Here is a 12,795-nt window from a genome sequence, read left to right as displayed (position 1 = left end):
CACACACACATCAGATGTGTGTTATGAGTGTACAGTAAGATGGATTTATTTTGAGACGGATGGTATGATGACTTTCATGTCATGATTGAGCATTGCTCAAGTTTGAATAGGAAGACGGTTCAATAGAGCAGCAAAGAAGCTTTAGCAATCAATTATTGATCTAGAACATTATGAACTGAAGGTCATAGAGATTTTACGAAGGGATCGTGTATTTTATTTTTTTTTTCTGACTTCTGATCTCATGGTCCACAATGTATATTCAGTTTGAAATCACATGTTCTTGTATTCGGAACGTAAAAAGACACACTTCATATTTTCTCTTGTCAAAGAGCTCTCAACACCATCACAAAGACAGAAACTTGTCTAGATTACGGTTCTGGCACCAATTCTTAAGCACTCCAAGGGGCAGAACGAAAAGTACTTAATAACTGAATTGATGGCCTTCACTGTCCTCTCCTCATTACATTAGAGTTGTTAAGGCTTACTGCCATGACTGGGCTCAGATTAGCATCCATAATGCCTGAAGGACTTTACTCTCCCTAACCGGCGTTGAAATGTGGCATGTGCCAAACGCATACATTCACACTGTATGAAGAAGGGAAGAAAAAGTGCAAAGGTTGTCGTTAGTAAAAGAAAACAGGATATAATTCAGGTTATCTCTATTGGGTTGTAAGTTCCTGCGTACATTTAACTTGTTTTTACCACTCCTGGTAAATCCTTAACTGGGTTAGGATATTGGGAGTTTGACAACTAGGTCAATGCCTGGAGGATTCTTGAGGAGACTTTTTTTTTTTTTTTTTTGCAGTGACTATGCACTGTCCTGTTGCTGAATAAGCTAGCGAATGCTTACATGTAACTGTTTGGGCCGTGGGAGGAATACCCAAATTGAAGTCAAAGAGTCCCATAGGAAAAAACAAACTTCACACAGACAGACTTGTATGGAGACAGTAAGTGAGGCAGGAATACTAACTACCACTTTACCTTGACACATTTTTGCATTCATGCTTTCTTATCCTTCACATACCAGCTCTGTGAGTTCTAGAATTTACTACCAGTCCACGTCTTCGTATGCCCATCACACTATCCATCTTTCCTTTCTATTCAATCGGGAATAAACACTGCCAAAGCTAAGTAAAGCTCAATCATTGCCTTCTTGTGCAGATGATACGCAAGGATGTGCCATGTGATCACCAGCTCTATTTTGAACATGCCATGTAGCTAACATAATACACAAGCATCACTGCTGCAGAACTGATGTAAGTGCTACTCAAATCTAGCAGCAAGGATATTATTAACTTCCCATGAACACATGCAGTGGAGGAACTGATCAACTTTTATCCCCTGATGGTGAGGTGATCATCAAATACCAAACCATTAGAAAATCAGATGGCAAAAGTGCCCAGCTTGACACAGTAGTACAATATACACGTTATACCCTTCAGTCCCAGTAAACATAGTGTACAAAATGCATCTGATATGAGATATAGCAGCATACACGGCAACATGAGAAGCTGTTGTAGAGCTGCTTTAAAAACTTGAACTTTATGTGAGATTTTTAAAACATGAAGAGCAAAGGATGTAGGTTTGTACAATACCACCAGAGCAAAGCAAAAGCAACATTTTATTTGCCAAGATAAAGTAAATGATGACGGGCTGATAAATGAGGGGATCTCTAAGCAGTTTGGAATCAACAAGTAGGTGGATTTAAAGATCTGAAGACAGGATTTATTTTTTTTTCTTTGAACTCCAACCAGAGTAGCTCACTGAAAAAAGAAAACCCTCAAACCTAGGGGACATAGGAAGCGTTTTAACTTGGTACAAACTTCAGATACCAAGACCAAGTGAAATCGAGCGTGATATCTTAATGACAGATTGTGTCTCTGAGCAACAGCAGGCATATTGGCCTTTGTTCTGCGAGCTCTTTGAGACGAATTCCAAGGTATTTCTCAGATTCTCTTCACGCTGGTCACACAGCTCAGTCACATGCTGTTCATACATGATGGAATATCAGTCATACTCTGACTGAGCTCTTCAATCTGTGGCCTTCAACACTCTTGGCCGCGCCGCAACTGGCGCGTCCTGGTCACCAAACATCTGTCATCGGCACGCAGCTCCTCGGAGGTCTCCGGCTCCCTGTGATCCCATCTCCTCTACAGCTGTCAAAAATAATAATCAATCTCTCTTTGCCTCCTTTTATATTCGCTCTGCATATTTCGACTTGGCCTGCTCCTCCTCCTCCGCATCTCCCCTCTCGTCTTTTAGCATGCTGAAATATATAACTAGCAATTTGCCAATCTCTCCCGCGTTGACACACACACGCACTCACGCATACGTGCACAGAGAAATACGGCTTCCAGACCGCAGGAGCTGCCGTGGTGTATAATGACAGATAATTGGGTATTGTGGGTTTGCCCTCGGCAGCAGGAACCAATCACAGTGACAGCCACTTCTCCATGACCCGTTTGCACGCGTGTAGATGTGTACGTTTTGTGTGTGCTCACGCAGGCATGGGTTTTGGCGTGATTGCGAGCCGACTGCGTACAGCCCGTACCTGAGAGCTCTCTGTATAATTTTATAGTTGCTGCTGTATTTATGTAAACAAAGATAAGCTGCAAAATTATAGCTTGTGTTTTTCTCTGTATGCGTGCATGTCTGCATCTGTGCGCCGCTGTCCACAGGAACTCGGGGACGGTCGGTGGAACTCCGTCCATCTTCAGAATGCACAGTCGATGCTTGTGCCCGTGACTGAATGTTGTGTCTGTTTGTCACTCATTTTACAATCACCATCCATGATTAATGATCTGCCTGTTTGCCGTTTGAAAAGGGCCCATTGGCTCTAAACGGCAGAAAAGATGTTTTCTGTTTTGTTTTACACACTGATTGCCTTATCAAAGACAACTATAGCAGTGCCAGAAGAAGAGGAAGCCTCACTCTGATATTCTCTCTTTTTTATTCGCTCCTTCTTGCTCCTTTATTGTGTCTTTGTTTTCTTGTCACTTCCTGCTCTGTTGATATCCCCTCCACTCCCTTGTTTTCTGTTACCTTCACTGTTTGCTCCGACTCTCATTTCCTCTCTTTCAATAGTGGGGAGTCCTTGGAAAAAAAAACACAAAATGAGCTTCTTCATGCACGTGTGGTCGTGTTTGTGTGGGTGAGGGTGTGTAGCTCTGTAAATATGATCTTTTTTGTATCGCCAATACATGCTACAATAAAATGTGAGCACTTGTGTGTGCGCGCGCGTGTGTCAGTGTGTGTGTTCACACAGAGGGGAGGGGCTGTGTACTTCATCATAACAGCTTGCTCGATATTCCAAAATGCAATTTCCTCGGAGTGAAAAGAGCAGGCTGGGTGTTCATCATCTGCCCTCCATTCTTAGCGTTCGATAAAAACCTTCTTTTAGACCGCTCAGCTGCTTTCTCATTTGTTGTTTAGTCTGTTTTTTTTTTCTCTCGCTCTCTTTTGTCCCGCTTTTATTTTCATTCTTTGTGATGCTTGGATGCAGGATTGCACCTTCGTGCCAGGCAGCAGATATGTCTCCAGTGCATTACTCAAGTCCACTTTTCAACATGTTATTTTACTGTTTCTGTTATGCTAATAAACATAAGCTGAAGAAGCAAAATTCAGTCTTGCTGAATCAAATTTTCTCAGGAGTACAAAAAGAGATTTACAGAGACAATGCAGCCAGAGATGTCAAGTCCCATAAACTTTTCCACATTTTCTCATTCTTCATCCAACAGTTGCAATGTATTTTATTGGTATAATGAAAAATACCAACAAGATTATTAAGCGTGGTTTGCCTGTGATCCCCCCCCCCCTACACACACCTCGCCCCCACACACGCATGCGTACGTTTTCACTTTAGCTCTATAATCTTAAATCTCAATAAGTCACACTTAATCTGTGGTTGTAAATTGACAGTATCGGAAAAAAATAATCAGTGTGAATGTAAACTTTTGCAAGGCACTGGTACTTTCAGCTGAATATTGTTTGTGAAGATTAACCACAATACAAGAGGACGTTTTAGAGCTTCTCGGGTAAATTGGTCAATTCCGAAATGTAAAAGCTCTTAATTGTCTTTTCTAAGAGTTAATAAGAGGCAGGTTGATATTGTTAGAGCTAAATCAAAAACATCTACCAGAATTAATCAGTCAGAAGAGGAAGAGAGGGAGAAAAAAGTGAGTAGGAGCAGCAAAAGTTATCCTTGTTTAGCCTTTTAGTCAGCAGCCTTTCCCATAACATTCCTCTGACTGTTCTTGCAGTCCTTGTTAGCTGCATTAGGGTCTCCATCTATGAAATTATGCTTGTAATTGTCCAGGTGCAACCAGGGAAGTTGCCATCCCGCTAACAAGCAGCCAAGTCGCTAATGGTTAGCAGCCAACTGTGTAAAACTAATGAGTGGAGAACTGACAAGTGCCAGGACAGCGCCTAAAGGAAGAAAGGGATAATGATGCAGTATGAGAATGAAACACATCTGTGTGTATGCTGCGGTCAAAAGTGAACCGATTTACATGAGTAAAATGCAGTTTTAAATTTAAAGAGTTATCAGAATTATATCAGTTGCTGGTGTTGAAAGGGATCTGTCAGTGTGTTGAGGTAATGTTCTGCTTTTCTTCCTGCCTGCTGTTATGGCCTTCAACAACAACAAAACAACGAGAGGATCTGCTTTAAGACAGAGATGTCCACTCGGCCTGTGTTGGATCAGACATTAACTTTAGCCTCCAATACCAACTAATCTGGATTTTTATTAAATGCAGACACCGAAACAGTACTGCAGGTCAAGATTAAATGTTTATAACCGTTTATGTTAATCTCCCTTTAAAAATCCCAAACTATGTCTTTAAAACTGCAAATTTTCATCTAGAGCTTAAAGGGAAAAGAGTTTTTCTCTTATTAATGCTTAGATTCTCCTTCGTCTGGCCGTACCATTAGGGAGGCATATGATCTGCGGCTTGTTCTGCAGCGTGCATTGATGACTCAAACATGCAGCCATAAAAAAAAGTTATCATCAGCAGTAAGAAAGAAAAGTACAGCAATAGACAGTCTGCCTGGTACAGAGCTTTGGTCTCAACATTATGTCAGTGTGGGATTGCATGAGAAAGCAGAAGAAAAACAGCCTGAATTCACAGAAGAGCTGAAGCCAACTTCCACACAAGCACCAATGAGATTTAATGTTTTTCTGCTTTTAAAGTGGCTTCAAATATTCATGAAAACATATGAAAACATTTTTACTTTGTGCCTAAAACATTATCGCATCATTTGTGCACCGAACTGTACTGGCTGATAAGAATCTGCTGGTTACGTTCATGTACATGGTATAAACCATTAAGGTTCAGTGATTAACGCATTGCGTCTCTGTGTGTGTGTGCGCGCGCGCGTGTGTGTGTGTGTGGGTGTGTGTGTTGTTATTAGTGGGTGGCACTTTGATTATCTGTGATGCTGGGATTGAAGGCAATTATTGAAATGTCACGGCTTTAATGGGCCACTCCTCTGTAGCTCGCTCACAAGTCAGGAGTTTAACCTTCACAGCAATGAAATACGAACCTGCTCTCTGGGAAATTTTGCCTTGTATTTTTATAATGTTTTTTTTTTTTTTAGCCATTCCATCTGATTACTTTCTACTTTTTCCCATTTTGTAAGTTTCCAAACACATATACACTTAATTGCAGAGCTCTTGACACATGTTTTAAATAAAATACTTGCAGTGTAATTTCAGTGTTTACTTCTTGATATTATTATTGCTACTGGCATAATAGAAGGGAGTAGAAATCAAACTCCATTTTAGATTTATGCGGTTGCCTCTAGACGTTCCCGTAATTACATAACATTTCATAAGTCGCTGAGTAAATATTTAATGGTTTACATTACTAGTTAAAGTTATGTTTGTGAGGCTTTAGTGATGATTTGAGTTGATTTTCCTTGATTCTTGTTCTTTAAACCTCCCTCAGCCTTAAGAGATAGCTTTATTTGGACCCCATGAGCTTTTTACTTTGTGGGCGGTCTGGCAGGGTCAGGCTGACCCCACGTGGCTTTTTTATGTGTGTGGTTTTGGAAACTGGCGGTCTGATGGGACAACTTCCCCGTTGTTCGACCATGACATTTGCGGTGTTTCTTCTGAGCGTCGTGCTAAGAGCATTGGAGGGTTAAATGTCAAAATAACGTTTCTTCTCTTGTAATCACCAAAGGACTTTAATACTATTTTGCAGGAGACATAAAACAAATAAAACTAAAGAAGCTAAATTTTATTAAACGTACACGGAGACTTCAACATGAAGAATTGAAATAAATACATAAATCATCAGCAGTCGCAGATTATGTTATGTGAAGCCTGAATCTCCAAGAGAACCATTTTTAGTTCTCTGTTCTTGCCTTTCCAATACTGAACATTAGTTGCATTGAGATTGCTTAACAGCCAGCTAACATGCTGATTACATTTCCTTCTGACATTTACTAAAAAAGCAGTGTAGGCTACACTAAGAGCTGCATGTTTGCTGATTACAGCATTTTAAAGGCTATGTGAGGTTTTAAAGGATGAGCTGGGAGAAGGAATGCTAAAAAGCCCAAACTCCCATGTCAGAATGTACCTTATGCTACATTAAAGGTCATATATTAACATTTATACTTTTCACTTGTGTTCATGCTTTTAACTGACAGTAGAAAGTAACATGTAAATACATGAATATGTAAAAAAAAGTCTAAAAAGTGTGAAGGAAAAAAAAAACAAGCATAAAGCAAATGAATGTTTAGAACTCCAAACACTTTAATCCATAAAATCATTTCCACTAAAGACAAATCCAGTGATAGCAAGGTGTCAAGATCAGATTTCTGTATTTGAAGTAAAGATGTGGATTTGAGGAGGAAGCAGTCAGCAGAAATGTTATCTGAGTGCAGAACAGGGGTTTTTGAGTCTCTGAGCTAAAAAAAAAAAAAAACAGCAACCCATGGTGGATTTTAAAAGCGTTCTTTTGTGAGCCTTGTCTGCCTCTATCTGATCACAGTTGCAAATAAAAGTTTGTGGTGAAAACTGTTTATAAATGCTAACATTCTTACAGTATTATAGGCTTAATTTCTGCTCGGGTTATGAACATCTTTGTTACTCTGATGTACACTTATCCCCTAAAAGCTATTTCTATAACAATTATTTACATTAGTGATCTATAGAGTTGTTTCAGAAAGCTCTCATTCCTCTCCACATAATTAGTTTTTGTTGCACCTATAAGGTTGTGGCAAACAGCAGTGATGCAACTGTTAAAATGTTTGGGTTTTGTTTTGTTTTTTCAGACTTTTTCTTTTGTTATTCCATCCAAACTCTATAAGTCTGCTTGCGATTAGTTAACTCACAGCAAGTTTTTGCACCTAAATGTCACCTGAAGTTATTGTCAGACATACATTATATTGAATGTAAAGAAAGTCAAAATGCTGATAAGCAGTCTGGCTGCTGCTAAAGTAACACTCTCTTTATTTGGATCCAAAACTGTGGAAGAAAACTTCCAGCTGAAGCAAACTGATGTGGTTACACATCCAGGAATATTATTTTGAGAGAATAGGATGTTAACTTACAGTGAGTTACAGAACTCAGCAAACATGTTGCGATGGCAGGAAATGCATAAAAACACTTTTAAGAAACAGGGTTTTATTTTTACCCTATAAACTTTATAATCATTCAATATTCCAATGACAATACAGTTTAAAATGTACCCATGTTTTACTCACTCTTTTCTTTGCAATTATCACAATGTGTCCACACAGTAGCACCTCAGCCCCTCAAACTATACATTTGGTGTGGCCATTAAGGGCAATAATAATCCATACACTAACAACATATCAGTAGATAATGTGAATATGAGGCATTTTAATTGGATTGCTGCATAAAAGCAGTCATTTGCATGCAATATTGTAAGAACATCTGTAATTTTAATGTTTTACAGCTTTACTCTGACACAACAAGCTGGACAAACTCTATAAAAGCAGCTATAAAAATTACGAATGGCATCAGTTGCCCCTGAGCAAAAACAAAGAGTCTGAATTGAGTTAAGCAGATAACCCTAACCCGCTTCCTCAGTCCGAAAATACCTTAAGAATGGAAATTACTAAGAAATGTTGGTATGGAGGGGTGACTGCTTTGCTGGATACAAATAGCTAATTATCAACTGATTTAGACATAAAGGTTAAGTGAAGGTCAAGTAAAGGACAGCAGAGGAATCAAACTCATGAACGATCTAGGAAACATGGACAAAAGCAGATTATCTGAAGCAGCAAAGCTTATAAAACAAATCAAGCAGAAACAATCAAAACTCTGACTAAAACCCTACAGATCAAAGCTACGTCAACGGTTTCTGTTTATTGGTGACCTGCGTAGGTCAAACTCACAAAATATCATATAGCCATCTGTATTTCCACGTATGCACAAATATCTGTATTTTTATGCCATCAACTAGTTCTCTGTCTGTACTGTGTTTTTAGGATTATTTTTATCAACAAATTTTGTTATGAAAATGGTTAGAAACGCTTCAGTGCTTGGATACAGTTTAGTTCAATTCCAAAGCAATTTCTGTATTAATTTGTCACTTGATAACAAATTTTTTAAAAGTGTCAAGTCTCTTAAAACATCAGTGCATCTGTGAAATGTTAGCTAATTGTCACTACAGTTTGTAGAACTTATCAGTTCTACAAACTGTTTTTTAATGGCGCGGTCACAGCCATCCCATGAAAAATGTTTTAAAAGTTTCCCCATTTTTAATCCAGCATTCCCTTTTATGTATGTGCTGTGGCGCCCTGCTGAGATTCTTGCCTTGCAGCTATTAGCAGGATTTTATAACCTTCATCTCTGGTTATAAACTAGACTTAAAACTAAAATTAAAGATTACCTCGTGCTATGTTAACATCAGAATATTGCATGCAAAAATGAATTGAAATGTTTCTTTTAAAATGCATATATTCTGAATGAAATATCTAAAGTTGTAAGACGGCAAACATCCTAGAGTATGTCATTTGACCCAGTTTTAGTCCTTTTTCAATATCCTCTTCATATAGTAGAGATCCACTTCCATCTGTGTTTTACTGCAAGCTTTGGAGATATTGTGTTGGGTTAGTGACTGGATAAAAAGTGTTTATAAAGGAAAGTTCATGCATGACTTAAAAAAATCATTGAAAACGGATAACTGAATGGGCTGATGGTATGTGCTCTTCATCCGCAGGCAGCTTTTGAACCAGAAAGGCCATGCATGGTGAACATGATGGATTTTTACACACAAAAAGCAGGACAGGCATGCAAGAAACATCGAACAGTAGACCCCATACACTTTCTTCCAAAAACTACAATATTTATAACCCTTTGAGTTTTTCACATTTTGCCCCAGTATGACCTCAAACTTCAATGAACACAAAGTAGTCCATACATAACTGTGAATATGGAAAGAGCTTCTCTTACAAATGTCAAATCAAGAATGTATGGTTTCTGTATTCAGCCCATCAGGAAAATATCATCAGGAGATGCAACCAAGAGCCCTATGGTAACTCTGGAAGAACTGCAGAGTTATACAGAACTCTATGCAGAGCACACCATCTCCCCGCTGTGGTTCCAGCAGCTTCGGGAACGCTAGTCAAAATTGTTTGGGAGATGGATGGACCTAAATAAGTAATCCTGAAAGAATAACTGAACATAGTCTGTGAAAACTTGAGACCAGTATGTAGTTTCACTTTCCAGTGAGGCACGGACTCTAAACATACACCTAGCGGTACTGTGGCATATTTTCTCAAAAACATATTGCTTAGATTGGCCCTGTCAAAGCCCACATCTGATAATCTGTTGCAAAGTTTCACAATTGATGATCAGGCGCTTCAGCCGATCTGATTGAGTTTGAGCTGTTTTGACAAAGAAGAATTGTGAAGAGTTTCCGTTTCTAGATGTGCAAAGGTGGGCACGTCCACAGTAGAAGATAAATGAGAGGACTAATAAGAAAGCACAGGTTGCTGGAAAGGGTCTCAATGCCTTGGTCTAAAAGAAGATCCTAACCTTCACCGTCAGTGGAGAGGAAATTAGATGAGAATAACGACCAAGGAACAGGAACACAACGGCTTTAGGAACACTGTTGCTGTCTGTTGACAGATATGTTGTTTGCTGGAGGTGTCTTGCTGCTGGTGCTATTGTCTTTGGAGTAATTCAGTTTTGTTTTCTCTGTTACGAAAACACAAAAGGAGAGCACCTGGTCTGATTTGCTGATTGAGTTCCTTTATTTAGTTTCCTTTGTGCTTCTCATATTGTACTCTGTACCACTGTTTCTTCATCAAGTTGTCTTTTAAACTCCTTAGTTTCTTAACCTCCAGAGGTAACCTCTGTTACCTCTGGCCCATACGTTTCTTAAAGCCAATGTCCTTTCTTAATTTTCTCCCTGCCTACATGACCGGCATGCATTTGAATTTGCTGAACAATGCTCTGTAGCTGCTGGTGCAACAGAGAGCTTACCGAAAACTTTCTGTATACTTTATTACTTAAACAGAAGATAATTCACAGTTTTAATTTATTTTGCATCCTCTAACTAGTTCGTATTTAAATTAAACCCATGTGCTTATATGCTGATCAATACGGACTGGCCCCTTGGTTTGTTAAAGCTCCTTTCTCGTGATATTTGAGTAAAAGACACGCAAATGTTATTTGGTGCGACTTTGTCAGAATGTTACATTTTACAGCAAAGCGCCAGGATCTTCAATTTATCCCAACACCAAACGCGTTTATGTGCTGTCAGACTATTCAAAAGAAGTGCATAACTTTTAAGAAATATTTAATCAACCACAATCGTACCACTTGCTTTGTTGTGCTTTAAAAACTGCAAAAATGTACTAGCGTTTTCTCTTCCTATATAAATCATCAAGCAATACACTGCTCCCTCACTGAAACATGTGGATGCGCACTGCCAGTCAGCTGGCAGAAAGAAGTTTCCCACACTTTTGAGGCACTTGGAACAGGACCTGAATACTCTCTTTTAGTCTTTATAGCCTGTCTTTTCTTTAACAACCTTCTGTTTTTTCTTCTGTCTCTGTGTCCAGACTGTTTCCATTAAACTCTAATGGCTTTATGGAAGTTGCAAACTGTGCCAGAGAAAAGACAAAGACAGCATGATGCTTGTTTTGCCTCACCACAATGTTAGCCATACTAAACGTGCACTTCCTTGAACTAACTGTGTCATTACTGCTGACATTATCACTGCTGCAAGGGTATTTCCAGCATTTGGAGACACAATTTTCATCTAAAAATGTCAGGTTAGAAAACTCTGGTACAGTGTAATTAATTTTTGAGTTCGTCTCACTTTAGTATTCTATTCATTCGGCCTTTTCTGAAATTTGCAGCACGGCTCATTACACAGGGTATTAGACTGTTATGAACACAAAATTATCCTTAAAAAGGTTTTGAACAGCAAGACGCAATTCTCACATCCAAAGCATGACTATTTCTTTCTTGTGGAGCCCTGAGATCCCCTCCCCAACAAACTCTTTATAATGTCCCTTAAATCTCAATCTGAAAAGCATTGGCCTTAATAACAAGAAGCATTCAGGCAATATTCCCAGCTTATCAAGGAGCTGCTGCTTACTGGAGATAAGATCAGCTCCACTCGTCTCCGGAGATAAATTGTGTCTGTGATTGCCGCTTCTTATAATCTTCAAACCCTCCCGGCATTATCCCAGATAGCCTGTTGCCAAAATTCAGCAGAGATTTAATTTCAAACTGAGTTTAATTTCGCAAAATAATCTAGAAAAAAAAAAGAATGATTAAAAAAAGAAGAAGTTTGCAATGGAGGGATACGAGTTATGTCAGATCCGAGTTGCACAATTGTTTGTGATTGTTTTTGTTTTGACAGAATTACGACAAATGAAATTCAGTAATATCTGACCCCTTATTCACATGCATATTTGACCTCTCAAGCGATGATTTCACATAAAGTTAAAGATATCTTTTTTGACTATGCAGATCGGACTGCCACCCTTCTGGCCCCCCGCCCACTGCCCCCCCACCTGAATCACTTTGCAGGCATTTCGTTTGGTGCTGATTTAAAGATGCAGAAGACAGCTTCCCTTGATCCACCACACCGGAGGACTCAGCAGTTACCTTACCGAGTCATAGACACGCTCACGCAGACACAGACACACACACACACACATGCACACACATACCGGGCTGGAAATTACTGGAGCGAGAGAGGGAGAGAGAGAGAGCAGTTGAAAGGGAGAGAGAGGGAAGCAGGGAGGGAGAGAGGTTGAAACAGACGCACGGTGGATTATTTTGGCTGCTGCCACGGTGGATGTTGTGCAGGCAGACGGTGGACGGAGAGAGCGTGAATCTGTCCACACTGAGAGCTTTATTTTATTCTCTTTGTTTCCAGAGACGGTTCCCTGCATGGTGTTGATATGGTGAGTGTCTTGAGATTTTGTCTGCAGCTCCTGCTATTGTCTTGCAAGCACAGCAGCCCTTAACTACTTCTTGTAATGCATTCCCATGCTAAGAAGTGATCTGCGGTTACGGTGTCGGTGCGCGTGCTTGTGAGTGAGTGACACTTAATATGTGTCCTGTCGCTGATTAGTTGTTTTATGAATGTTTCAAGTGGCCACTGTGGGATTTAATGAGAAATCAGTTTTGCACCTTGGTGTGGTAGTCGTGAGTTCATAGAGATGTCAGTTTAAGCCTGATCCTTTATATTTATTACAATCTGACACGTACCATTTTCTCCTGTCATTTTTTTTTTATTATTTAAAGCTTTATATTAGAATAGAATGTTTACCAATATCTATAAAAGTGTCATTCTA

The 12,795-nt window shown here is 39.4% G+C and overlaps 1 long non-coding RNA gene across 1 annotated transcript in view; it reads left to right on the top strand.

Moving 5' to 3' along the window:
- The window catches only part of LOC106936720 (uncharacterized), a 56,315-nt gene extending 43,899 nt beyond the window's left edge, over positions 1–12,416 (top strand). Inside the window, exon 4 of the long non-coding RNA XR_001422195.1 lies at positions 12,375–12,416. This is a non-coding gene — a long non-coding RNA (uncharacterized LOC106936720). The remainder of the gene's footprint in view (positions 1–12,374) is intronic.
- The last annotated feature ends 379 nt before the right edge of the window (positions 12,417–12,795 follow it).

Source organism: Poecilia latipinna, unplaced genomic scaffold (genome assembly GCF_001443285.1).
Source record: "Poecilia latipinna isolate Pla-1442-1.1 unplaced genomic scaffold, P_latipinna-1.0 Scaffold2204, whole genome shotgun sequence".
NCBI classification, from domain to species: domain Eukaryota; kingdom Metazoa; phylum Chordata; class Actinopteri; order Cyprinodontiformes; family Poeciliidae; genus Poecilia; species Poecilia latipinna.
Note: the sequence above shows the minus strand (reverse complement) of the source record. Positions and strands in the feature narration are given on the sequence as shown.